Below are 27,956 nucleotides of genomic sequence, written 5' to 3' on the forward strand. Positions count from 1 at the left end.
CAACTGTCTTTGTTGGGATGTTTGTGTTACTGCGTTCGGCCATTTAGTTTTGGTACTTCTAGACCTTCCATTCATGCTCCGGGTGCCGGACACACAGTAATTTTTATGTCCTTATTTTTGGGACAGTGGAGCATCTTGTACGTCAGCATCTTCACTTTACAGCAGAAAAAGTGAGGTTCAAAAAGTCCATTTTTTTCTGAGCACTTGGGTGGCTCAGTCAGTCAGGTGTCCGACTCAGGTCATGATCTCATGGTTCACGGGTTCCAGCCCTGCGTCAGGCTCTGTGCTGCCAGCTCAAAGCCTGGCGCCTGCTTCAGATTCTGTGTCTCCCTCTCTCTGCCCCTATCGTGCTCACGCTTTCTCTCAAAAATAAACAGACATTAAAAAATTTTTAAAGGGGCGCCTGGGTGGCTCAGTCAGTTGAGCGTCCGACTTCGGCTCAGGTCATGATCTCACAGTCCGTGAGTTCGAGCCCCACGTTGGGCTCTGTGCTGACAGCTCAGAGCCTGGAGCCTGTTTCAGATTCTGTGTCTCCATCCCTCTCTGAACCTCCCCCGTTCATGCTGTCTCAAAAATCAATAAAGGTTAAAAAATTAAAAAAAAAAAAATTTTAAAAGTGATTTTTTTTCCAAGACTGTGGCAGAGCCAGGATTCAAACTGCAACTCCCAACCCTGTGCCTTAATCCTCGAACTCGGGATGCTATTTTTTCATCCTAACAGCATCCTGCTAGAAATTATTAAATGTTGCTCTCACTAGCCATAGATAAATACACGAATAGAAATTCTGCATACGGGATAAATTTTAAGTGAATATAAAAAAATGCAATAAGCACAAAAGACAAAGGATACTAAGTTATAATCCTATATGATTACCTGCAGAAATTTCTGGGCCTAAATCCTGATGTCTTCGTTAAAGAGATATCGGCCAACTTCAGGGAAAGTTCTAAGACACACTGGCATCCAAGTGAGATGTGTTCCTTAGTATGATCAGAAGTTCTGGAAGAGAACTGCACAGCTTCATTGCTTGAGGTGGTTATTAAATGCCACTTCTGGGGCACCTGAGTGGTTCAGTCGGTTAAGCATCTGACTCGGGCTCAGGTCATGATCTAACGGTTCTTGAGTTTGAGTCCCGCATTGGGCTCTGTGCTGACAGCTCAGAGCCTGGAGCCTATTTTAGATTCTGTGTCTCCCTCTTTCTCTGCCCCTTCCCTGCTCGTGCTCTCTCGCTCAAAAAAAAAAAAAAAAAAAAAAAAATTGAAATAAGAAATAGGGTTTTAATGTTTAAGTCTCAGCTTTCATACTGGTTTTGTAACTGACCGGGGCTAGAACAGTTTCATAAGAAAAAAGGCGAACAAACTGTAAAGGAAGTAAAACTGATACTGTTTGCAGATAATGTATTATTTACAGAAATCTCTAAAGACCCCATGAAAAAACGGATAGAATAAATGAATTCACTGATGTTGAAAGATACAAAATGCAAGAAGTCTGTTGTATTTCCATACATTAATAATGAACAAATTAAGAAAACGATCTAATTTACAAGTGGATCAAAAACAACACCTAGGGGGCGCCTGGGCGGCTCAGTCGGTTAAGCGGCCGACTTCGGCTCAGGTCACGATCTCGCGGTCCGTGAGTTCGAGCCCCGCGTCGGGCTCTGGGCTGACCGCTCGGAGCCTGGAGCCTGTTTCAGATTCTGTGTCTCCCTCTCTCTGACCCTCCCCCGTTCATGCTCTGTCTCTCGGTCTCAAAAATAAATAAACGTTAAAAACAAAAACAAAAACAAAAAAAACCACCTAGGAATAAATTTAACCAAGAAGGTGAAAGACCTTCCTTAACCAAGGAAGTGAAAACTTTAAGACATTTATGAAAAATCTGAAGACACAGATAAATGTGAAGATATACGGTGCTCATGGATGGGAAGAATATTGTTAAAATGTCCATATTCCCGGGCACCTGGGTGGCTCAGTTGGTTGAGTGTCTGACTTCGGCTCAGGTTTGTGAGTTTGAGCCCCATATCGGGCTCGCTGTGGTCAATGCAGAGCCTGCTTGGGATCCTCTGTCCCCCCTCTCCCACTGATTCTCTTTCTAAAGAAATAAACATAAAAAAAAATCCATATTCCCCAAAACAATCTGCAACCCTACCAAAACTCCAATGGCATTTCACAGGAAAAAAAAAATCCTAAAATTTATAGGGAACCCCAAATAGCCAAAGTAATCTCAGGGAGGAACAAAGCTGGAGGCGTCATGCTTCCTGATGAAGTATGTTGCCAAGGTATAGTATTCAAAACGGCATGGTATCAGTATCATACAGACACAGCTCAATGGAACCAGAGAGCCCAGAAATAAACCTACGAATATATGGTCAATTGATTTATAACAAAGGAGCCAAGAACACACAGTGGGTAGAGAGCAGTCTCTTCAGTAAATGGTGTTAGGAAAACCAGACAACCACATTCAAAAAAAAACGAAACAGGGCCACTATCTTACACCACATACCAAAAGTAATTCAAAATGGATTAAAGAACAGGAGACCTGAAACCATAAAACTAGAAGAGAACATACGCAGGAAGCTCCTTGACATCGGTCTTGGTGACGAATTTTTGGATTTGACACCAAGAGTGCAGGCAACAAAAACAAAAGTGGAACCAAGGCAAACTAAAAAGCTTCTGCATGGCACTCTCAAAAATAAACATTTATTAAGAAAAGGCGGGGGGGGGGGGGGGGGGGGAGAAGCGCCTGAGTGGCACAGTCGGTTAAGCGTCCGACTTCGGCTCAGGTCATCTCACAGTTTGTGAGTTCGAGCCCCGTGTCGGGCTCTGTGCTGACAGCTCGGAGCCTGGAGCCTGCTTTGGATTCGGGGTCTCCCTCTCTCTCTGCCCTTCCCCTGCTCATACTCTTTCTCCCTCATAAATAAATATTAAATGTTAAAAAAGAAAAAAAACTAACTCAAAAAGATCCATGTTCCCCTATGTTCACTGCAGCATTATTTACGATAGCCAATATATGGAAACACCAGTGAATGATCAGATAAGGACGATGTGATGGATGTAGGATAGAATATTACTGAGCCATAAAAAGTAGGAAACTTTGCCATTTGCAACAACGTGAATGGACCTCGAGAACGTTATGCCAAATACGTGAACCAAAGACAAATGCCAGGGGAACTCACTTATGTGTGGAATCTAAAAAACAAAAAGAAGAAAAAATAAAACTGGGCTCACGGATACAGAGAAGAGACTGGTGATTGCCAGAGAATGGAGGCAAAAATGAGTAAAGGGGCCAAAAGGTACAAACTTCAAGTCGTAAAATAAGTCATGGGCATATAATATATTGTATAGTGACCATGGTTAATATGGCATATTTTGGGGGTGCCTGGGTGGCTCAGTCAGTTAAGCATCCGACTTCAGCTCAGGTCATGATCTCACAGGTCCCTCATAGGGCTCTGTGCTGACAGCTCAGAGCCTGGAGCCTGCTTCGGGTTCTGTCTCCTCTCTCTGCCCCTCCCCACTTGTGCGCTCTCAAAAATAAATAAATGTAAAAAAAAAAAAATTTTTTTTTTAAAGATCCTCCCTTTCTCTCCCTCTGCCCAGCTCATGCTCCCTCTCACTCTCTAAAAGAGAATTAAAAAAAAAACCACTTTTTTTAATAATATATATTTTTAAAAGCAGGGTTTGAATCTCACCTTCCACACTGCCTAGCTTTGTGACTGACCTAGGACAGGTGGAGCTCCTTATCTGTAAATGGGAAAGGACTCTGCCCAGGGTTGTTAGGAAAAATCAAAAACCACCAGAAAGCACTTGGTACCCGGCACGCATCTGCATTGCAGGTTGTGTCCGCGGATCTCATGGGTGAGACCGTGGCTCTGAATCTGTGCCCCACAATTACCTGTTACCTGGAAGGGCTGCTGCCCCCGAGCCTTGCAGACAGCCCAGCCTGCAGGGATGGAGCCCGCCCAGGGCTGCCCACGGGGAGGGCTCAGTAAACAGAGGATGGACAGGGCCTGGGACTTGTCCCTCAGAGCCCAAAGACACCTGGATACAATAGGCTCATTTTCTTGAGGCCAGTTCTCGCTTTTTCTTAAAATTTATTTTTTTAAATACTTTTGAGAGAGAGAGAGAGCACAAGCTGGGGGGTGGGGGCAGAGAGAGAAAAAGAGGGAGAGAGAGAGAGACACGGAGACAGAATCCGAGGCAAGCTCCAGGCTCTGAGCCATCAGCACGGAGCCCGACGCGGGGCTCAAACTCACAAACTGGGAGGTCATGACCTGAACCGAAGCCGGCCACTTAGCCCATTGAGCCACCCAGGTGCCCCTCAGATTTATTCTTAACAAGCTTTAATGATTTCGGCCTTCCCAGCCAGTCCGGGGTTGGCTCCAGGCGCTTGAAGCAGGCTGTTGTAATCAGAGAGGCCAGCAGAGGGCACCGGAGACGGGGCTCAGAGAAGCTGGCTGGCTCCTCCCCAGTGGGAACGGCTAGCCCCCCACTAGCTTTTGTTCTGAGAAGCAGCCGAGGAGGTAGTGCGGTGGGCACACACCCCTCCTTTAGAGCACACGCTGGTCTTTAGAGACGTTGGTAGATGGTGGCCAAGGTCAGGGCTGCAGGGAGGGGCCGCACCCATCCCTCGAATCTGCACCTACCTTGTTAGCTGGAGGCCTGATGCTCCCCCTTGAGACTTCCTGGAGTGCACGGACGGACAGACTGGCAGGGTCGCCTGGTTTGCCTTGGGAGCCCTTCCAGTCCCCTGGTGTTCTGGAAGTTGTATTGAGGCATCCAACGCAGTAGGACCTGGGGTAGCGGAAGGCAAGCGGGGTGCCTAGGGCAGAGGCTTTAAGGAGCTCCCTCCCCGGGGGCAACAGTGCAGGGGCGGCCCCTGGGAGGCAACGCCTCCTTAAGTTCTGCGACGGAGGGGCCTCACTCGGCTGGAGTCTAGACCTCACAGCAAGCTCGGCAGGGATCACCAGAGCGTGCTTTCCAGACTCGCTCCTCCCTGAGGCCACAAGCTTTTCTTAGGTCCGCGCTCACAGCCACAGGTGGAAGCACGTGACTTTTTAAGAGCTCTCAGCCAATCACCCTCGTCCGAATTTAGTTACAGCAGAGGTACCTATTTGGGAGACACCTGAAAGAGGAGAGAGCCAATAGGACGTTAAGGCTTGGGAACGGCCAACAAAGCTCTAAAACTCTTTTGTCTGAAAAATTCCAAACACACAACTATGTCTGAACCTCCACACGTACTCGTCACCCAACTCAACAGCGAAGACTGTGAGCCACGTTTGTATCAGGTGTCCCTTCTTAAGGTTTCCTTTGACAGAGTAGCTTAGTAATGTTTTATTTTTAGTTTTGAGAGAGAGAGAGCACAAGTGGGGAAGGGGCAGACAGAGAGGGAGACAGAAGATCTGCCGTGGGCTCTGCATGGACAGCACAGAGCCCGACGCGGGGCTTGAATTCACAAACCACGACATCAAGTCGGACGCTCAACCGACTGAGCCACCCAGGCGCCCCGCTAGAGTATTTTAAAGCAAATCGCAGACATCGCAGCAACAAACCCCTATAGTTTCCGCGTGCACTTTTTTACACAGTGACAACGTGATTGTCACACCAAACAAAATCTAGAGTAATTCTCTGGAATCATCTGAGGCCAGTCCGTGATCATTTTTCTCGGATAGTCTTAACACGTGTTCTCAAACTTTGATCTGTTTGAATCTAGAACCAAACAAAATGCACATATTCTTTTTTTTTTTAATATTTATTTATATTCGAGAGAGAGCGGGAGCGAGGGAGGGGCAGAGAAACAGAATCTGAAGCTGACTTTAGGCTCTGAGCGGTCAGCACAGAGCCCCACTCGGGGCTTGAACTCGCAGTGAGATCATGACCTGAGCCAAAGTCAGATGCTCAACCAACTAGGCCACCCAGGTGTCCCTCTATTTGGTTGTTTTAACTCCTGTTTAATCTAGAGAAGTCTCCCCCCCTACAGCTTTGACCTGTTGCAAAAGTGAGTTTAACCATCTTGAGATGTAGCCCACGTGAGGGATTGGTCAGCTTGTTGTCGGCTGGGTTCCAGGCAACCACAATTTTTATTTATTTATTTATTTATTTATTTATTTATTTATTTATTTATTTATAGATGGATTTTTTTTTTTTAAAGTTCATTTATTTATTTAGAGAGAGGGAGTGACTCCCGAGCAGGCTCTGCACCATCAGCACAGAGCCCAACACGGGGCTCAAACTCACAAACTGTAAGATTATGACCTGAGCTGAAATCCAGAGTTGGATGCTTAACCGACTGAGCCACCCGGGTGCCCGCAACCACAATTTTAAATCTTCCCAGGTGATGTCAATAAACGACCAAGCCTGGAACCACTGTCGGGAGGTTCTAGCACGCCCCTTCCCAGTGGGTACTTTGGCTTAGTCCCGCGTCACGTGTTGGGAGGCATGCCATGACTGGCTGTCTCGGACAGGGCCCTCCAGGGTGAGGTGTCCTCTTTGCCTTTCATCTAAGGATTTTTTTATTTTTTAACTTAAAAAACGTATTTAAATGTTTATTTTTGAGAAAGACAGAGTGTTAGTGGGGGAGTGGGGGAGAGAGAGAGAGACAGACGGGGGTCACAGAACCCGAGGCAGGCTCCAGGCTCTGAGCTGTCAGCACAGAGCCTGACATGGGGCGTGAACTCACGAACCACAAGATCCTGAACCTGATCCGAAGTCTGACACTTAACCGACTGGGCCACCCAGGCGCCCCAATACTTTTGTTCTTGTCACCATATCTGGGGCTCATGAGACTCCAGCATCCCATGTAAACTGCCATCGAGTCACCGTGACCTACCAGATGGAGCTTCTGGAGAACTCGCTGCCCTCCCCTATGACAAGTCCTGGGCTTGCCCTTTAAGCATTTCCCTGAGGGCCGCTGCAAGGCCACGATGGCCTCTTCCCCACCCGGCAGCTGTTTCGAATAGCCGCTCATTGTTACGGACAACACCTGTGACGATGGCCATCCCTGGGCCAGCTGAGACCAGAACAGGCACCGCCAGGGACCGTCGTGGACTCGGCTGGACCCAGGAGCTCCCAAGCGCGCTGCGAACACCCTCGGCGGCCCCGGAGGGCCCGCCGAAACCGGTTCCTTGGAGCCGCTGCCCTCGTCAGCGATGTCCCAGGACTTCCGGCCCCCACCCCCACCCCGCCCCTCTCTCTTACTCGACCCGCTTTGAATTAAGGGAAAAATTGCTAGGGTAGTTGGCACGGGTAAGGCTCCAGGCTTTTAAGCTGTCCATTTATTTATTTTTTTGACGGAGGTGAAACCCACATAACATCAAGTCGACCCGTTCGAGGTGTACCATACAGTGGGATTTAGAACATTCACATGGTTGTAGGCCCAGTGGTGTGGGAAATGGAGGCAGATGACGTTTCTCCCGGGACTCCCTACTTAGTAGTAACGCTTTGCCAGAGGGAAAAACAACCTTGGCTTGACGACCGCGAGGCCTCCAGTACCCCGGGAGTCTGCTTTAGTCTGTGGAAATCCCACTGGAAACTCCCCCTTGGCTTCACCTCCCCCAGCTCCCAAGTGTGTAACCAGTGTCTCTCCATGGTCCCTGGGGCAGCTCTTCCTGCCCGCTGGTCCTGTGCCCGTGTTTATTTTTGGTTTTGGTTTTGTTTTTTGAGGGGGTTAAAGGAGCCTTTATTAGAATGTTGTAGCGGTGTGTTTTGAAGGCGGCGAACCTACAAAATAGGGATTTTTTTTTTAATTTTTTTCAACGTTTTTTATTTATTTTTGGGACAGAGAGAGACAGAGCATGAACGGGGGAGGGGCAGAGAGAGAGGGAGACACAGAATCGGAAACAGGCTCCAGGCTCCGAGCCATCAGCCCAGAGCCTGACGCGGGGCTTGAACTCACGGACCGGGAGATCGTGACCTGGCTGAAGTCGGACACTTAACCGACTGCGCCACCCAGGCGCCCCCAAAATAGGGATTTTAAATTAAGTCCCTAACTGCATGGATAGGAAAACTGGGGCTGGGGCTGAAGCGGGGAGCAGCGTACCCCATCTCCACGTTGACGCGTGTGTGTGCGTGCACACAGGACACCCTTGCACCTGCGCGGAGGCAGCCCCATCGTGCCCGTGTTTTAATAAAATCACCTTTCTGCGCCAAAGACATCTTCCAGAATTCTTTCTTGGCCATCGGCTCCTGACCCCACGAACCCCACTGTCACCCCAAGCCTCATCAACCACCACCTCGACCTATTTCTAAAGCATTTTTATCACCCCAAAATAAGGCTCGGTACCCATTAGGCAGTCACTCTCTACTCCCCGCCTCCCTCTAGCCCCTGGCCGCCCCCCCCCCCCCCCCCCCGTCTGCTTTCTGTCTCTATGGATTTACTGATTCTGGATATTTCATATAAAGGGAATCACACAAGATGTGACTTTTGGCGTCTGACCTCTTTTCTTGCCTAATGTCTTCAAGGTTCATTCAGGTGGTAGCAAGTGTAGGATTTTATTCATTTTTCTGGATGAATAATATTCCGCTGTACGGATCTAGAATATTTTGTTGGCTCACTCATTCAAAGATTGGACATCCGGTGGGGCGCCTGCGTGGCTCAGTCAGTTAAGCGTCCAACCCCGGCTCAGCTCACGATCTCACAGTTCGTGAGTTCGAGCCCCGCGTCGGGCTCTGTGCTGACAACTCAGAGCCTGGGGCCTGCCTCGGATTCTGCATGTCCCCCTCGCTCTCTGTCCCTGCCCCACTCAACCCTCTGCCTCTCTCTCAAAAATAAATAAACATTGGGGCACCTGGGCGGCTCAGTCGGTTAAGCGTCCAACTTCGGCTCAGGTCACGATCTTGCGGTTCGTGGGTTCAGGCCCCGCGTCGGGCTCTGTGCTGACAGCTCAGAGCCTGGAGCCTGTTTTGGATTCTGTGTCTCCCTCTCCCTCTCTGACCCTCCCCCGTTCATGTTCTGTCTCTCTCTGTCTCAAAAATAAATAAACGTTAAAAAAAAATTTTTAAAAAAAGCAAAATGTTTAAAAAAAAGAAAAAAATAAATAAACATTAAAAAGAGGGGCGCCTGGGTGGCACAGTCGGTTAAGCGTCCGACTTCAGCTCAGGTCACGATCTTGCGGTCCGTGAGTTCGAGCCCCGCGTTGGGCTCTGGGCTGATGGCTCAGAGCCTGGACCCTGCTTCCGATTCTGTGTCTCCTTCTCTCTCTGCCCCTCCCCCCTTCATGCTCTGTCTCTCTCTGTCTCAAAAATAAATAAACGTCAAAAAAAATTAAAAAAAAAAGCAAAATGTTTAAAAAAAGAAAAAAATAAACATTAAAAAGAAAAGTAAAAAAATCAATAAAATCGAAAAGCCTGCAAAACCCACTTCTCTGTAATGACATAAAGGCGTGCTAAGACATGTTAAACACCAGACTTAGAACGGTCTCGGTCTCTGGTGGGGTCCAAGGCAGGAAAGTGGGCAGGTGCATGCTGGAGACCTTCGCTCTATTGGCAAAGCCAGGAGGTGGGTATGTGGCTGTTTGCTGTATTCATCTTCATATGTCTTGTTATCTCTTAAATTCTGCAGAGCGAAACGTAGAACATCAAACAAAACCAGGGAGAGGGTTAAGGGAAGGACGGCTGAGTGCCTGGCTCGACTTACGTTTTTCACAGAATGAGATCAGCCGCTGCTCCCTCAACACTGCTCAAGTTCAGGGTCGCTGGGGAGTCACGGTTTGATGTCCAGATAAGCGGGAAACTACCTTTATGCCTGTTAAATAACAAAATTTAACCGAGTAAATTTTCAGCTGGCTTTATTAATCGATTCGAGAATCACGCAGCATTCCCATCTAGCAAGTGGAGCAGAGCTCCAAAGGACTTACGGAAAAGGGAAGTTTTTTAAGTTTATTTATTTATTTTCAAAGAGAGAGAGAGAGAGAGGAAGAATGCAAGCCAGGGGGGGGCAGAGGCAGGGAGGGAGAGGATCCCAAGCAGGCTCCGTGCTGTCAGCACACAGCCTGACGCGGGGCTCGATCCCGCGAACGATGAGATCATGGCCTGAGCCGAAATCAAGAGTCAGACACTTAGCCAAGTGAGCCACCCAGGCGCCCCGAAAACAAAAGGTTTTTAGAGGTAGAGAGGGAGCAGCAGAAAGGAAAATATCAGCAAAGAACCCATTGTTTTAGGCAAAGTCACCCTCCTAAGGAGGAATGGCAGGAGTCTTTCAGTAACTTTCCTAGACTAGCCAGAAAATGGCCGGAGGCGACATTTCTGGAGGGCTGAACTGCAGTTAGGTCAAGTATCAACTCTTGCTTTACTGACTTGGGGCCTGAACCTAAGTGATGCCATTTGGGGCCTGTGGTTTTCTTTTTAATGTCCCCTTGGCAGAAGTGTTGAGGGGATATATGGGTCCAGGCACCGAAGCTCTACTCTTTTGGAGGAGACTTTTCAGAGACCAAATTATTACCCAAGAGCTCTCACAGAACCACAGTTTGAGAGCAAATAGCCCACAAACTCCAACCTTTTAGTGGTGCTTAGCAAACCGAGGAGTGAAGGCTGGAGTTTTGGAAGTACGTTTTGAGGACTGTATTTCTTGGAGTATCTCCTTAAAGGGTATATTTGCTGCAGGGTGGCTGCGTCTAAAAACTGAAACCAGTAAAAATGAACACGTGGAGGCAGCAGTTTACCCCAGGTCCATTCTTGGCATGCAACACCACAGTCATTAACAAGGGAGCAAGATTCACAGACACCAACGTGGACGGATGTCCAGGGTGTGCACTGAACTAGCGAAAGCAAATTTCAGAAGGGGCGGAGATAAATTCCCCAGAGTTGAACTGCTGGCTTAAAGGATGTGTGCATGGTGGATCCACGCCCATTAGGGTGGCCATAATAATAATAACGCCTGGAAAATAACCAGTGTTAGCAAGGGGCTGGAGAAATTGGAACCTGTGTGCTGTTGTTGGGAACATAAAATAGTGGAACCGTTGTGGAAACAATTTGGTAGGTCCTCAAAAAGTTTAGAACAACCACATGACCCAGAAATTCCCCTTCTGTGTATACAACCGAAAGAATTGAAAACAGGGAGGGGCGCCTGGGTGGCTCAGTCAGTTAAGCTTCCGACCTCGGCTCAGGTTATGATCTCACAGTCTGTGAGTTCGAGCCGCACGTCGAGTTCTGTGCTGACAGCTCGGAGCCTGGAGCCTCCTTCGGATTCTGTGTCTCCCTTTCTCTGCCCCTCCTCCGCCCGTGCTTTGTCTCCCCCCCCCCTCAAAAAATAAATAAACATTAAAAAATAAAATTTAGGGGCGCCTGGGTGGCGCAGTCGGTTGAGCGTCCGACTTCAGCCAGGTCACGATCTCGCGGTCCATGGGTTCGAGCCCCGCGTCGGGCTCTGGGCTGATGGCTCGGAGCCTGGAGCCTGTTTCCGATTCTGTGTCTCCCTCTCTCTCTGCCCCTCCCTCGTTCATGCTCTGTCTCTCTCTGTCCCCAAAATAAATAAACGTTGAAAAAAAATTTTAAAAAAAATAAATAAAATAAAATTTAAAAAGAATTGAAAGCAGGGACCCAGACTGATCTGTACACCTGTGTTTACAGCAGCATTGTTCACAACAAAGACGGAAGCAATATCCATCTGCAGAGAAATGGATAAATAAACTGTGGTCTATCCATACAATGGAATATTTATTATTCAGCTGTGCAAAGGAAGGAACCTCTGACACCTGCTACAACATGGACGAACCTTGAGGACGTCGCGCAGAGTGAAATAAGCCCATCACAAAAGGGCAAATACCATGTGGGAGGAATTTAGAGTAGTCAAAATGTTATTTAAAAAGTTTTTTTTAATTTTTAATTTTTAACGTTTATTTATTTTTGAGACAGAGAGAGACACAGCATGAACGGGGGAGGGTCAGAGAGAGAGGGAGACACAGAATCTGAAACAGGCTCCGGGCTCTGAGCTGTCAGCACAGAGCCCGACTGGGGCTCAAACTCGCGGACCGCGAGATCATGACCTGAGCCGAAGTCGGACGCTTAACCGACTGAGCCACCCAGGCGCCCCAGAATGTTATTGTTTTTAATGTTTATTTATTTTTGAGAAAGAGAGCGAGTGAGCAGGGAAGGGGCTGAGAGAGAGGGAGACACAGAATCCGAAGCAGGCTCCAGGCTCTGAGCCCGACATGGGGCTCGAACTCACAAACCGCTAGCCGAAGTCGGCCGCTTAGCCGACTGAGCCACCCAGGCGCCCCATGAAGTCAGACACTTAACCAATTGAGCGACCCAGGCGCCCCCCCCCCCGCCTTTTTAAGTTTATGTATTTTCAGAGTGACACAGAGAGAGAGCACAAGTTGGGGGAGGGGCAAAGATAGGAGGGGGCTGAGGACCTAAAGCGGGTTCTGTGCTGACACCAGGGAGCCCAATGGGGGGCTCGAACTCATGAACCACATCATGACGTGAGCCCAAGTCAGATGCTCCACCGACTGAGGCCCCCAGGCGCCCCTTGATACATTATTAACTGAAGTCCACGGTTTACATTAGGGTTCCCTCTTGGTGTCGTACGTTCTGTGGGTTTTGCCAAAGGCATAATGTCCTGGATCCACTCCAGCATGTGCAGAAGATAGTTTCACCGCCTTGAACATCAGACCCGTCCCTCCCCTGCAACCCCGGCTCTTTTCACTGTCTCTACAGATTCTATGTATAGCTATAGATCCCATTATTTATGGGACAGCTTTATTTACGCACCTACTTAAGGACATGCTGGTGACTTCCCCACGACCTGGCGGGTGGTGGCGGCCGGCAAGGGAGCGGGGCAGCGTCTGAGTGTGTGGCGCGTGCTGGCCACCAGAGGGAGACAGATCCCCCCTTTTCTCCTCCACCAGGTCTGGGCCAACCATTTCCATTCGTCCCCCTCCACCGTTCCCTGCACTAGAGTTGATCTCATCTTTGCCTCGAGCTAGGGCTGATCTGGAAGTTGGCCGGAGTCAGTCGTGGGCTTCGTCCAGAATCCCGCGCGGAGAAGTTAACGAACGGAAGGGCCAGCCGGACCTGCCGTCTGTAGACATGAGCCTGGCCATAGCGGAAGCAGGGAGAGAAAGCGGCCGCGGGCCTCGATTCCCCCCAGCGCGACGCCACCGTCCCTCTGCCCAAGGATACTTGTGTCTGGTTTCATAAGAAAGCAGGGTCTGAGGAGAGGAGGGGATGGCGTGGGAACCCAGTGGTTTCTCTTTGGTCTGAGGGACCCACTGGAGGCGAGGGGACCACAGTGAGGTGAGGGCTGTGGCCAGCTGCCCACAGAGCTCTTTTGTCACGTGTGCACAGGGCTCCCCGGTGAGTTCAGATGCAGGTGGGACCGGCCACCAGAGCGATGCCCTGCCTCGTCTTCACCCCGTGTGATTAAGGCTCTGTAGGGAACAGAGTGCCTGATCGATTCTTAAGGGCGTGTTTATTAAATGTTTATTTATTGATCATTAAAAAATATTTCGTGATCATTTTTGAGAGAGAGAGAGAACACAAGTGGAGGAGGAGCGGGGGGGTTGCGGGGACACCGAATCCCAAGCAGGCTCCGAGCGGTCAGCACAGAGCCTGACATGGGGCTTGAACTCACGAGCCACGAGATCATGACTTGAGCTGAAGTCAGACGCCCAACCGACTGAGCCCCCCAGGCACCCCTATAATTGTGATCGTTTTTAAGTGTCCAGTTCAGTGGCATTAACCACACTCACACTGTTGTGCAACCATCCCCACCATCCATCTCCAGAACTTTCTCATCTTCCCAAGCTGAAACTCTGTCCCCATGGAGCACTGACACTGCCCCCCCCCCCCCCCCCCGGCTCCCTACCCCAGGCACCGCCCTCCATCATTCTACTTCCGTCATCGTGAGTTTGACTCCTCTAGGGACCTCATATGAATGTAATCGTACAGTATTTGCCCCTCTGTGACTGGCTTTTTTCACTGAGAACAGTGTCCCCGAGGGCCATCCATGTTGTAGTGGGTGCTGGAATTTACTTCCCGCTCAAGGGTGACTCCTAAGAGGGACTTCCTTCTGTCACGTTGCTGTTTCGTGCCTTATTTTCTATCTCTTTTATGGTTTTTTTTTTGTAGTGAAACATTCCCATTTTCTTTGTGGTTCCCCGGGGGATTACATTCAGCATCCTGAAGTTAGAACACTAATTTGGATTCATACCAGCTTAACAACGATAACGAACAAAAGCTCCTTTACAGAAGCCGTTTCTTCGCACTTCTTTCGGTTGTCGGGGTCCCCAAATCACGTCGTGATACATCGGGTGTCCAAAAGCATAAACAGGGTCGCCTGGGTGGCAGTGGGGGAGCCTGCTTGGGATTCTCTTGCTCCCTGTGCTCCTCCCCCACACGCTCTCTCTTGCTCCCTCTCAAAAATAAATAAACTTAAAAAAATTTCTCATTGTTTACTTTTGAGAGAGGGAAGGCGGGTGGAAGAGAGAGAGAGAGGGAGGGAGGGAGGGAGAACACGAGCGGGGGAAGGGCAGAGAGAGAAGACAGAGGATCCGAATCGGGCTCTATGCTGACGGCACAGAGCCCAATGCGGGGCTCGAACTCACAAACCACGAGATCGTGACCTGGGCCGAAGTCGGACGCTCAACCGACTGAGCCACCCAGGCGCCCCTCTCTCTCGCTTTCGAAGGACAGTTTTGCCAGATGTAGGCTATTTGATGCTTCTCTTTGTTTTGTACTTAGAACATATCAGGCCACTGCCTCTGGCCTCCAAAGTTTCTGATGAGAAATCTGCTCGCGATCTGGAGGACCCTTCGTGTGATGAGTTGCTTCCCTCTTGCCCCTTTCAAGATTCGCATCGTCGCTGGCTGTCAGCAGTTTGGTAAGAACCCGTCCTGGTGTGGGTCTCTTTGAGTTCGCTCTGTCGGAGTTCATTGCGCTTCACGTTTGTTCCGCCAAATTTGGGAAGTCTGCAACCATCATTTCAAGCTCCGCGTCTGCCCCTTTGTCTCATTCTTTTCCTTCTGGAACTCCCACGAGGAGTATGTTGGTCTGCGTGATGGTTTCCCACAAGTCCCCAAGGCTCTGTTTACTTTTCTTCATTCTTTTTTCTTTCTGTTCCTCAGACTCAATAAATACTATCGTCCCTATCTTCGTTTGTGCTGATTCTTTCGTCTGGCTGCTCAAATCTGCATTTGAGGTTGTTGTTTTTTTCTTTGCTTTTAGGTTTTCTAACTCCTTAATAAAAGGTGTATTTATTCATTTTGAGAGAGAGTACACACGAGAGCGAGGGGGAGGAGCAGAGAAAGAGGGAGAGAGAGAATCCCAAGCAGGCTCTGTGCTGTCAGCACTGAGCCTGACGTAGGGCTTGAACTCGTAACCATGAGATCACGACTTGAGCTGAAATCAAGAGCCAGACACTCAACTGACTGAGCCACCCAGGCGCCCCTAGGTTTTCTAACTCTTTATTAATATTTCCATTGTGTTCATACAGATACGGTTCCTGTTCCCTTGTTCCCATCTTACATGCAAGTGGCAGGACCTGAATTCAGGCGCAAGCAGCCTGGTTCAACCTGAGGTCTTATCCACTGATTCTCCTTGGCAATGGCTTCTACATAGTTCACCTCTGTGAAGCAGGTCACCCTGGGACTGCTGGATTAGTTACGGAAGAGGATACAGGGGCCAGGAGGCAAGAGACCGTTAGGTAACACGAGTTAAGTGAGACCATGCGCCTTAGCCTAAGAACAAAACAAAACAACAAAAAATACAACAAAAACCTGTCTCTGTCACATTCAAAAGCATTTAAGGAAACTAAACTTCAGCATATAACACCTTGGAGAAGGGAATCAAGGTGACCTTTTCTTCAGCCCTCAAACGTGCTACATGCTTTCCAGATAGATGCTCATAAAGGAAGCACAGATTATCCAGTAGCCACCTAGGTATTCACTGTGTCCTAAAAACTCCCCTTGGATTGTCTTCTGCTTGTCCCCCAACTTGGTCATGGAGTTCAAAGCTTTTCTTGAACATAAGCACACCAAACACGGTCATACCTCAGGACCTTTGCGCTTGCTGTTTCTTCTTCCTGAAAGCTCCCTCCCCTCCATATACCTGACTGATTCCATCCCTTCATTCTGGGCTCTGCTTAGCGTCACCTTTTTATTTTTATTTTTATTATTTTTGTAAAGTTTATTTATCTTTGAGAGACAGAGAGACAGCACGAGCCGGGGAGAGGCAGAGAGAGAGAGAGAGAGAGAGAGAGAGAACAGAATCCGAAGCAGGCTCCAGGCTCTGAGCTGTCAACACAGAGCCTGATGTGGCTCGAACCCACAAACCACAAGGTCATGACGTGAGCCGAAGTCAGACGCTCAACCGACTGAGCCACCCAGGCGCCCCAGGGTCACCTGTTTAAAAGAATGTTCCCTGACTACTCTGTCTGGGATCACTCTGTAGCCCCAAGCCCCACTTTGCCTTTCTTCCAGGTTCTTCTCGCTGGTCTCTTCTCTGCCCATCCCCCACGCTGAACAGAGGTCGGAAGAAGCCGGGATCTGTCTCTCTTGTTCACTACCTCTTCTCCAGTGCCTGATACGTAGCACACACTCAGTCAAGGTTACGAGCTGGATGTTTGTGTCCCTTCAAAATTCCCATGTTGAGATCCTAACCCCTCCGGTGACGGTATCAGGGAGGTCGGGCTCTTGGAAGGCGGTCAGATCTCGAGGCGAGAGCCCTCATGAACGGGATTTTTGACCCCAGGGAGCTCTCTCTTGCTCTTTCTCCACCAGGTGAGGACAACATAATACTTGTGCAAGCAAGGAAACGCACCCTCATCGGGAATCAAATGTGCCGCTGTCTCAGTCTTCTATTTCCCAGCCTGCAGAACCTGCAGAGAAATCTCTGCTGTTTATAAGCCGTCCAGTCTATGGTATCTGGTTACAGCAGGCTGAGGAGGCTACGATCGTCATTAATTAATGAATGACTTTACATCCTGCACCTTATGTTCTGTAGAGAGGGCTTTGAGGCGACCTCAAATGACAGCCTGGGTGGCTGCAAATGCGAAGTCCCGCCCGTTCACTGAGTCACGACCGGTACTCACTGGACCCCAGCCATTAGATGCTGGTGGCCATAGCTTATATTTAGATTTCTTGCCATCATAACGCTACTTTTTTTTTTTAATTTTTAATGTTTATTTATTTTTGAGAGAGAGACAGAGCGTGAGTGGAGGAGGGGGCGGAGAGAGGGAGACACAGAACCCCAAGTGGGCTCCAGGCTCCCAGCTGTCAGCACAGAGCTCCACGTGGGGCTCGAACCCATGAATCACGAGACCATGGCCCGAGCTGAAGTTGGATGCTTAACCCACTGAGCCACCCAGACACCCCTATGCTACTTTTTTTTTTTCAAAGAGTATGATTTCTAATAGCCTCTATGCTTGAGACCATACTTGAATTCTGTTCTACTTCGTCATGTGGTTGGGGGAAGGTCCTCCTGCCCGTACAGTGTGAGGCCATTGCTCTGTGATACTCTGCTTTCAAATGCTGCCTTATACAGTCAAAGCCCATCATGAGCTTTCCGGCTCTAAAACATTGTTAACTTGATGTACACAGATGAAAATTGTTTAAGTGGAGATTAAAAATACACCAATATCTTACACACACACACACACACACACACACCCGCTCTACCTTGGTCTCTGTGCAACCATGTTCTTGGAGGGATGAAGGTGATGTCGATAGGGGACAATGTTACCATGGAGATGACTGGGCTTGGTCCTATGAACCATGTTCTTGGCGGGATGAAGGTGACATTGATACGGTACAACGTTACCATGGAGACAGCTGGGACCAGCTCTATTAGCTGCAGCCTTGCTAGCCGTTATCCCTGCAAAAAGGGTGTGAAGAAATTAATACGCCAGCAGCCCGGGACACGTGACTCCTACAGGGTCCGGGTCAGTTTGTGTGTTTAGGGACGGACGGGCAAAGAGCCCCTGGAAGCATCGTGAAGATGGTAAATGCAGGATCATCAGAAAGAAACGTCAGAAAAACCTGGCAGTCCGCCCCCCTGTTGAAGGTTCGTGCCAGACTAATAGCAGGAGAAAGGGGAGGTGTTGGCGCCATTAGCGAAGGGAAAAAAAGCAAGCAATGGGGCGCCTGGGTGGCGCAGTCGGTTAAGCGTCCGACTTTAGCCAGGTCACGATCTCACGGTCCGGGAGTTCGAGCCCCGCGTCGGGCTCTGGGCTGATGGCTCAGAGCCTGGAGCCTGTTTCCAATTCTGTGTCTCCCTCTCTCTCTGCCCCTCCCCCGTTCATGCTCGGTCTCTCTCTGTCCCAAAAATAAATAAACATTGAAAAAAAAAAATTAAAAAAAAATAAAAAAAAGCAAGCAAGCAAGCAAAGGACAAAAAAAGCTCACCTCGAAAATCCAGCCTACAAGCCCGAAGCCGAGTCGGAGCAGTAGGGGGTAGGCCTCGGCACCCAGATATCGTAGCGGACTTTGAGATTTATTTCAGCGGTCTGTTTCATCTAATGAAAGAAATGTTCTACTATTATCATACGGGGCAGCCAGGGCCACTTGTTCTAAAGGACAGTAAAAACAGACGTGATGATGGCCACCGTGGAAAACAGTACGGCGGTTCCTGGAAGAATTCAAAACAGAATTACCACAGGACCCAAGAATCCACTGCTGGGTTCTTCCCCAGAAGAGGGAAAAGAAAGGTCCCAAAGAGATAACCACACACCCGTGGTCACAGCACCGGGGTCCCCCGTAGCCCAAAGGTGGAGGCAGCCCTAGCGTCCACCAACGGATGAATGAATGAACAAAATGTGGTCCATCCGTACAATGGAATGTGGTTCAGACTTGAGAAAGAAGGACATTCTGGGGCGCCTGGGTGGCTCAGCGGGTTAGGCGTCTGGCCCCGGTTCAGGTCACGATCTCACAGTTTGTGGGTTCAAGCCCCGCGTCGGGCTCTGTGCTGACGGCTCAGAGCCTGGAGTTTGCTTCAGATTCTGTGTCTCCTTCTCTGTCTCTGCCCCTCCCCCGTTGGTGCTTGCTCTCACTCTCTCTCTCTCTGTCTGCCTCAAAAATAAGTAAATAAGGGGCCCCTGGGTGGGTCGGTCGGTTGAGCATCCATTTTGGCTCAGGTCATGATCTCGCAGTTCGTGGGTTCGAGCCCCGCATTGGGCTTTGTGCTGACGGTGCAGAGCCTGCTTGGGATTTTCTCTCTCTCTCTGCCCCTCCCCCACTTGCACGCTCAGTGAATAAATACACCTAAAAAAGTTTTTTTTTAATAAATAACTTAAAAAAAAGGACATTCTGACACAACATGGATGAATCCTGAGGACATTATGCTGAGTGAAATACGCCAGTCACAAAAGGAAAAATACTGTGATTCCACTGCTATGAAGTATGTAGAATAGGCACATTCATAGAAACTGGAAGTAGATGGTGGCTGGGGGAGGGGAAGGAGGGTTAGTTTTAATGGGGACAGAGGTTCAGTTTCAGAAGACGGAAAAGTTCTGGAGATGGATGGTGGGCATGGCCGTGCACCAGTGTGAATGTGCTTAATGCCACTGAACAGGACACTTAAAGACGGGTAAGATGGTAAATTTTATGTTAACTGTGAATTGTGTGAGGAGGGGGAGGGGCAGAGGCGTGAGAGAGAATCTTAAGCAGAGTCCGTGCCCAGCACAGAGCCCAACGTGGGGCTCGATCTCACGACCGTGAGAGCATGACCTGAGCCGATATCGAGAGTTGGACGCTTAACTGACTAAGCTACCCAGGCGCCCTTGATTTTTAAAAAATGTTTATTTGTTTATTTTTGAGGGAGTGAGAGAGAGAGAGAGAAAGAGGAAGAGAGGGAGACAGAGAATCCCAAGCAGGCTCTGTGCTGTCAGCGCAGAGCCCGACGTGGGGCTTGAACTCATGAACACTGAGATCACGACCTGAGGCGATACCAAGAGTCAGACGCTCCACCGATGGAGCCACCCAGGCGCCCCTTAACCATGATTTCTAAAAATTACTTTTCAAAATCAGCAATGTGGGGCGCCTGGGAGGCTCAGTCGGTTAAGTGCCTGACCTCAGCTTAGGTCACGATCTCACGGTCCGTGGGCTCGAGCCCCACGTCGGGCTCTGTGTTGACGGCTCGGAGCCTGGAGCCTGCTTCGGATTCTGTGTCTCCCTCTCTCTCTCTGCCCCCCCCTCCCCCACAGTCTGTCTTTTTGTCTCTCACTCTCTCAAAAATAAACACTAAACATATTTAAAAAAATTTTTTTTTCAACGTTTATTTATTTTTGGGACAGAGAGAGACAGAGCATGAACGGGGGAGGGGCAGAGAGAGAGGGAGACACAGAATCAGAAACAGGCTGCAGGCTCTGAGCTGCCAGCACAGAGCCCGACGCGGGGCTCGAACTCACGGACCGCGAGATCGTGACCTGGCTGAAGTCGGACGCTTAACCGACTGCACCACCCAGGCGCCCCTAAACATATTTTTTAAAAAACCAGCAATGAGATGCCTCTTAGCTGGACCCTGTTACCCACTGAGGCTGCTGTGCCTGAGCCCTGCCACGACCTCATTAGACGGGGACGCCAGCCAGGGGGCCAGGTGATAAGGAACGCAGCCCCAACTCCAAAGGGCACAGAGCCCTCACAGCACCGATACCTTCTAAGTGTCTCCCGTGCCACCAGCGACATGTGCCCCCTGGTCTGGGAAAGGTGATTCCGGTCCAGCCGCTGGTGGGGGGCTTAGGATTTCAACACAGGGGTGAGTGCAGGGGGCATCGACATTCATCCCACTGCAGTGACGGTCATGTTGAGAGGACGAGGCTTCTCTATGAACAACGGCTCAGAAGCAGCCCCGAGGCCGAGCGCTCAGACCTTCCTCGGTGGCAAATTCACACCCTCTCCTTCGAGGATGACGCGAATACTTCCATACTGGAAGAATTGTACTTTTCAGTAGTCCCCACTCTTTGCATCCGACAACATCCCTGGTCCCTGGAGACAAAAGATGGTTCTAGTCTCTGCCCTCCCACACTTTACCATTTCCTGGAGGAAACGGATCGGGAGACTGTGTAGTAGGGTTTCACGTGGTCCCCCCACTTCTGGGAGGTCATCTCTGAGATGTCATGCCGGAGAGGAGGGTCTTTGTTTGCCGGAAGGCCTTGGGTCCCACTGGCTAGTCCAATGGTATGACTTAGGGTGGGGGCCAGAAAGACCCACAATGGGGTCTGCGTGGGGGCTTGGGGGTCACGTGGCTTCGGTGCATCTGGAGACTGAGATCAACCTTGTGGGCAATCGACTAATTGGTCAAATGTCCCCACGTACTAGGGCTCCCAGCAGACCTCACCCCCTGTGCTTGGGTGAGCTTCCCTGGCTGGTGATGCTCAAGTCTTCCGGACATATCACACACCGATGCTGGGAGAGTCAATCTGTCCTGTCCCCACAGGGAGAGGACAAGAGAAGCTGCACGTTTGGCACTTGTCCCAGACGCGGCCTGGGTGCCTCTCTCTTGGCTGATCTGAATCTGTAGCATCCTTTCCCCGTAATAGACTGTATCTGTGGGTGTAACAGCTTCCGGTCAGTTCTGTCTTTCCAGTGAGTTGTCAAAGCCAAAGGTGGTGTTGAGAAAACCTGAACTTGCAGCTGACATCGCAAGTGAGGGCAGGGCCGCCTGGGGTGCTCAGTCGGTTGGGTGTCCCTCTCTTGATTTCAGCTCAGGTCGAGATCTCACGGTTCAGGGGTTCGAGCCCGGTGTCAGACTCCGCGCTGACTGGGCAGAGCCTGCTTGCGATTCTCTCCCTCCCTCTCTCTCCCTGCCCTTCCCCTGCTCGCCCTCCTCTCTCAAAATAAATAACCTTAAAAAAAAAAAAAAAGGAAGAAATGAGGGCAGTCTTGGGGGAACCGTGTCACAACGGTTAGTGGCGTCTAACCCTTCGTAGCAAATCACGAAGTGAACAATATTTGAAATTCTCATAACCCTTTGAATCAAGAACAGGGACGGGTGCTCTGAGAACCTAGCTCCTCCGGCCGCTCTGGAACCTTTACAGCTTCCATGTTTCGAGCCCGGCCAAGTCCTGACCGGTTACGGCTTAAGCAATTACGGTAGGTTGGCTCAAACTGCACTCCGGGGACTGTCGTCTCTGGGAATCCCTCATCCTTCCCTGCAGGGGCTGCACTGCTCTGTCGAGGTGCGTGCCGGGTCTGCGGCTCTGTTTTATCTCCGCTGGTGTGCTGATCCGTGGCTTTGCTGACCCGGTGGTGCTCTCTGGAAAGTCTCTCTTCCTCCTGAAAACAGTTAGCGGTTGGCTGTCGGCTTTTGAAATAATCCCCTAAACCCGACCCTGCAGGAGTCTTATAAAAGCTGCTGTGGAGTTGAAATGCTTGCAGAACCATCAGGTATCACTGGCTGGTATAAAAACAATGGCATCGGGGGCTCCTGGGAGGGGGAGCTCAGTTGCTTGAGCGTCAGACTCTTGATTTCGGCACCAGCCACGATCTCACAGTCGTGAGATCGAGTCCCGCGTCAGGCTCTGCACCGGGTGTGGAGCCGGCTTGGGATTCTCTCTCTCCCTCTCTCTCTCGGCCCCTCCCCCTCTCACGCTCTGTTCTCTCTCTCAAAAATAAAGAAACATTGAAAAAAAATTTTTTTAAAAAGGAAGGAAATTCTGCCACCTGCTACAATGTGTGACAACTGTCTTCCACAGTGGCTGCCCCACTTCACATTTCCATCAGCAGTGCAGGATGGCTCCCTTTTCTTTTTCTTTTTTTTTTTTTTTAACGTTTATTTCTTTATTTCGAGAGAGAGAGAGAGAGAAAGAGAGTTCTAGTGCAGGAGGGGCAGAGAGAGAGGGAGAACGAATCCCAAGCAGGCTCTGCATTGTCAGCACAGAGCCCAGTTTGGGGCTCGAACTCAGGAACCGTGAGATCGTGACCTGAGCCGAAACCAAGAGTCGGATGCTCAACCAAACTGAGCCGCTCAGGCCCCCGAGATGGCTCCCTTTTCTCTAGGACCTCACAACACTTGTGATTTTCTTTGTTTTGTTTTTATAAAATAGACATCCTAATGCATGTGAAGGGGTATCTCATTGTGGCTTTGATTTGCATTTCCCTAATGATTAGCATTACTGAGAAAATATTTTATTTATTTATTTATTTATTTATTTATGTTTATGTTTATTTATATTTGAGAGAGAGAGAGATAGTGTGAGCAGGGGAGGAGCACAGAGAGAGAGGGAGACACAAACTCCGAAGCAGGCTCCAGGCTCTGACCTGTCAGCATGGAGCCCGACACGGAACTCGAACCCACGGACCGTGAAGTCATGACCTGAGGCGAAATCGGACGCTCAACCAACTGAGCCACCCAGGCACCCCAAGAAAATATTTTTAACCTAGGAATTATTTTGAGAGTAGCGAGAAGCATCCAAAATTAGGTAACAGACAGCCACGTGTTGTGTCCCGAGGTGACAGTGATACTCAGGTTGGTTCTTACCCACCTTCTGCGCTGAAATAGGCCTTTTTCTTAAAAAAAAAAAAAAAAAAAAAAGGCACACTTCCCTGCACACACTGGCAGTGGACATGGGAGCACCACACACCTGGGCTGGGCTCTCTGTGTGCAAACAGAGCCGGCCCAGGGCACCCAGCCTCACGAGGTCATCGGCTGGGGAAGGTCACGTGGCCAGCTGCCCCATCGCTTCTGACCGGCGACACCTCGGAAGCTGGTTTCACAGAAACCAGCTGTGCTGGGAGGCTGCCGGCCTTTCCCCTCTCTGGGGCTCCTGCAGCGGGTGCCCTGCGGGGTCTAGCTTCCCGACCCACACCCTGCGTCCCGGGCACTTGCCGCTCGGAGATCGTACAGTGATCACTGCATTTATGTTTCTCGCATCACATCCGGACACATCGGGATCTGGGCTGCTGCCTTCTATGCTCAAGAAACATGTGCTGAACTCTGGCCACCATACTGCTTTTTAAGAAAATGAGTTCTGGGGCGCCTGGGTGGCGCAGTCGGTTAAACGTCAGACCTCAGCCAGGTCACGATCTCGCGGTCCGTGAGTTCGAGCCCCGCGTCAGGCTCTGGGCTGATGGCTCGGAGCCTGGAGCCTGTTTCCGATTCTGTGTCTCCCTCTCTCTCTGCCCCTCCCCCGTTCATGCTCGGTCTCTCTTTGTCCCAAAAATAAATAAAAAATTTTGAAAAAAAAAAAAAAAAATTAAAAAAAAAAAAATAAATAAATAAAAAGAAAATGAGTTCTAGGGGCGCCTGGTGGCTCAGTCGGTTAAGCGTCCGACTGCAGCTCAGGTCATGATCTCACGGTTCGTGGGTTCGAGCCCCAAGCTAGGCTGACAGCTCAGAGCCTGGAGCCGGCTTTGGATTCTGTGTCTCCCTCGCTCTCTGCCCTTCCCCCCCTCGTGCCCTGTCTCTGCCTCTCTCAAAAATAAAGAAACATTAAAAAATTTAAAAAAAAGAAAGCGAGTTCTAAACTGTTCATGTATCAACCTCACAATACATTGCGTTATTATGAGTATTTCAAATTCGACCTTCATTTGGATTTACGCCCATTTATCACTTTTTTCGCTCAATCTTCCTTCTTGGCTCTCAGCCCTCTCCCTCTTGGGATCACTTCTCTTCTGTTCTGCTTGAACATCCTTTAGAACTTCTTTTGACGTGGGTTTGCTGGTGGCAAACTCTTAGTTTTTATTTGCCTGAAACGTCTTCCTTTCGCTGTATTTTGAAAATGGTTTTCGGTGCTAAGTTGCCTCTTGTTTTTTAATAGCAGTGTATTAAAGATGTGATTCCCTGTCTTCTGAATTCCATGTTGCTTTTGTAATGTCAGTGGTCAATATGATTGTTGTTGCTTTTATTCTGTTTGATCCTAAAGTCCTCTCTCTCTCTCTCTGATGACTACGTTTTATTACAGTTGGCCTACATGTGGAGTTATTATTTTGATAAACTTTATTTTTTTATGTGTATTTATTTCTTTTTGAGACAGGGAGAGAGAGAGAGAGAGCATGAGTGAAGGAAGGGCAGAGAGAGAGGGAGACAGAGAATCCCAAGCAGGCTCTGCGTTGTCATCACAGAGCCCAGTGAAGGGCTGGAACCCATGAGCTCCAAGATCATGACCTGAGCCAAAATGAAGAGTCTGACTCTTAACTGACTGAGCCAGCCAGGCCCCCCTATCTTGATAAATTTTAAATTGAGGTATAAGACCGTATGGTGAAGAATTACCCAAAAAGAGGTCTGGTGTCCATCCTGGCTCTCCGGAGGTCACCTCTAAACCGTCGGGACTTCCCCGATAGGATCTTGTTGGTTACTCATGGTGGGAACCTCAGGCCACTTGGTAATTTACGCCGACTTGATGACTCATGGTCGGCCCCGGATCATTTACGCTAGGAGATGACTCGGGGTGGGGGCTGACCACGCCAGAAAGACCAACTGCGTGATCAGATGGCGGGAGCTGAGCTCTGTGCTATCACCCCAACCTCTAGGGAGGGGAGGGGACGTGCTTTTGATCGATCCATGTGGCCAATGATCCAATCAGTCATGCCTACCTAATGAAATCCCGGGAGAAACTCTGCAACTTGGGTGCGCTTCCCTGGTCAGCAATAATCTGTATATATGGTCACACATCGATGTGCTGGGAGCAAAATGCTTCCCCGGGGACAATGAAAGCTGCTGGATGTTAAATCTCCAGTGTCTGGCCACGGTCAAGGTTGAAGAAACGCTTGCTGAGAGACACAGGACTACTTTTTCCTGTACATCTTGGATCTGTTTTGCTCCTAAGTCCTCTGTTACTGCTTTCTTTTGTGTTCGACTGACTTTTTCCTCGTGTCCCATCTGGAGGCCATCGTCATTTCCTTTCACCAGGCTTTTCGGTCTCTCTGTTGATTGTCCCCTCTGCCATCCCTCGCCCCAGATGGCTGAGGGTAGCAGATGTCTTCACAGCTTTTGGCAGATGCCGCCCGGGGAAGTTGCCCCAGCCCTGGGACAACTCTGAGGGAGGTGATGTGAAAGCAAGCCCTTGGTGGGGGTGGGGACAAAAGGCAGGTCAAAACGGACAACCACAGTTCTCTGAGAACGAGATCCATTTACTCCCCACACGCCACCTACAGATGGCATCAGATCCCACAGGTTAAGGGCTCAGTCCCACAAGACTGCCTCCTTGCCCCTTTGTCACCAGTCACAAATCCAGCTCGTCACCTGTGCTTCCGATGGACTGGCCTTAAATCACAGGTTCCCACAACCGTCTCCCCAGGTCTGAGCAGTTTGCTGGAGCAGATAGATCACAGGACTCAGAGAATCAGTGTAATTCCTAGATTAGCCGTTTACACCAAAGGATAAGAAAGGATACAAATCAACAGCCGGATGCAGAGATACGTAGGGTGAGGTCCCAGACCCGGGAGCATCTGTCCCTGCAGAGTTTGGGGCTCAGCGTGCAAGTGCATCCGGTTCACCAACCTGGAAGCTCTCTGAACCCCACCCTTCTGCGTTTTTACGGAGGCTTCATGACATAGGCATTGTTTGATGAAATCACTGACCGCTGGCGGTAGATTCACTCTCCAGTCCCTCGACTGTCCCCGGAGGCTGGTGTGGGGAGGGACTGAATGTGCCAGCTCTCCAATCACAGCACTGGTTCCCTGGACAACCAGCCCCCCTCCTCCCGTGCTTCCCAAAAGTCACCTCATTTAAAAACAATTTTTTAAAATTTTATTTATTTTTGAGAGAGAGAGAGAGACAGAGACAGAGACAGAAAGACAGAGTGTGAGCGGGGGAGGGGCAGAGAGAGAGGGAGACACAGAACCGGAAGCAGGCTCCAGGCTCTGAGCTGTCAGCGCAGAGCCCGACACAGGGCTCAAACTCACAGACTGCGAGATCATGACCTGAACCAAAGCTTAATCCACTCAGCCACCCAGGTGCCCCAAAACTCACCTCATTAATATAAATTCAGGTGTGCTAATGATTAATATCAAGACACTTTTATCATTTTTTTTGGTAAGATTTTAAGCAATCTCTACCCAACGTGGGGCTCGAACTCAGAACCTCGAGGCCAAGAGTTGCGTGCTCTTCTGACTGAGCCAGCCAGGCGTCCCAACACCTTTATCCCTCTTACCGCTTGTGACATCCCAAGGGTTTTAGGAGCTCTGTGTCAGAAATGGGACAAAGCCAAATATATATTTCTTATAAATCACGACATCACAGAACAGAACCATTAGAAACTGACAGAGAAGCTGGATGTGAAAGACACTGGCCTCGAGCCCCTGGAGGGACGGAGCTGCTGCTGACCGACGCACACGTTTGCCACAATTTTTTTTAAATATAGTATATGCTAGCTTAAAAATAATTACAAATCACTCACAGTCTGGGAATCCTTCCCGGCCACTGAATACTGTGCAAATTCTAATACACGGTGTCATACTGGCGGCACAAGTGAATTCGTTTATTTGACTATGTTTACTGAGCACACACTATACGCCAGGCACTATTACAGACACATGGGACACACTAAGGAACAAAAAGAAGACCCCACATTCCCACTGAGCTCTGACGCTAATGGGAAAGGCACGTGAGGGCCATGGAGGACAGATGGCCGGCATGGCACATAAGTAAACCAGAGACCGCGATAAAAGGAAAGCATGCCCTAGAGAAATGGAAAAGTGGAAAGGGCGCTGGGAGAGCTGGGTGCTGAGGGAGCCGCTGTAATATAAAACAGAGTCATTACAGAAGTTGGGATTCGAGTAAAAGTCTGAGGGAGCGGAGGGATGGGGGAAAGAATGCTCCAGGCAGAAAGACAGCAGGAGCAAAGGCCCTGTGGCACAAATGTGCCTGGCAGGCTGTTAGGACAGTGAGGAGGCCAGTGTGGCTGGCGTGAGCCAATGAGTGGGGACTTGCAGAGGTGAGGGCAGGGGTCTTGTGGGGGCATGGTAAGGACTTCAGCTTAGGTCAGTGCAGCCACTGGTCCAGTCCTTCTAGCTTAAGAAGATTCTAGAGGCTGATTTCAGAAGAAATGCTATCTTCATCTTGCATTAGAAACACAATCCCTGGCCTGGGGCTCCC

General features: G+C 49.7%; 1 long non-coding RNA gene across 2 annotated transcripts in view; it reads right to left on the reverse strand.

The window, feature by feature from the left end:
* Positions 1-9,247: 9,247 nt before the first annotated feature.
* Positions 9,248-27,956, reverse strand: part of LOC125149189 (uncharacterized) — a 39,768-nt gene continuing 21,059 nt past the window's right edge. The window contains exons 1-3 of one of the 2 annotated variants that reach the window (XR_007145833.1): positions 17,603-17,921; positions 9,625-9,732; positions 9,248-9,543 (exon numbers count right to left, since the gene is read on the reverse strand). This is a non-coding gene — a long non-coding RNA (uncharacterized LOC125149189). Of the gene's footprint in view, positions 9,544-9,624; positions 9,733-17,602; positions 17,922-27,956 lie in introns of those variants that run through there. The other variant, XR_007145831.1, reaches the window with a different exon arrangement.

The sequence above is a fragment of the Prionailurus viverrinus genome, chromosome A2, assembly GCF_022837055.1.
Source record: "Prionailurus viverrinus isolate Anna chromosome A2, UM_Priviv_1.0, whole genome shotgun sequence".
Classification (NCBI taxonomy): Eukaryota; Metazoa; Chordata; class Mammalia; order Carnivora; family Felidae; genus Prionailurus; species Prionailurus viverrinus.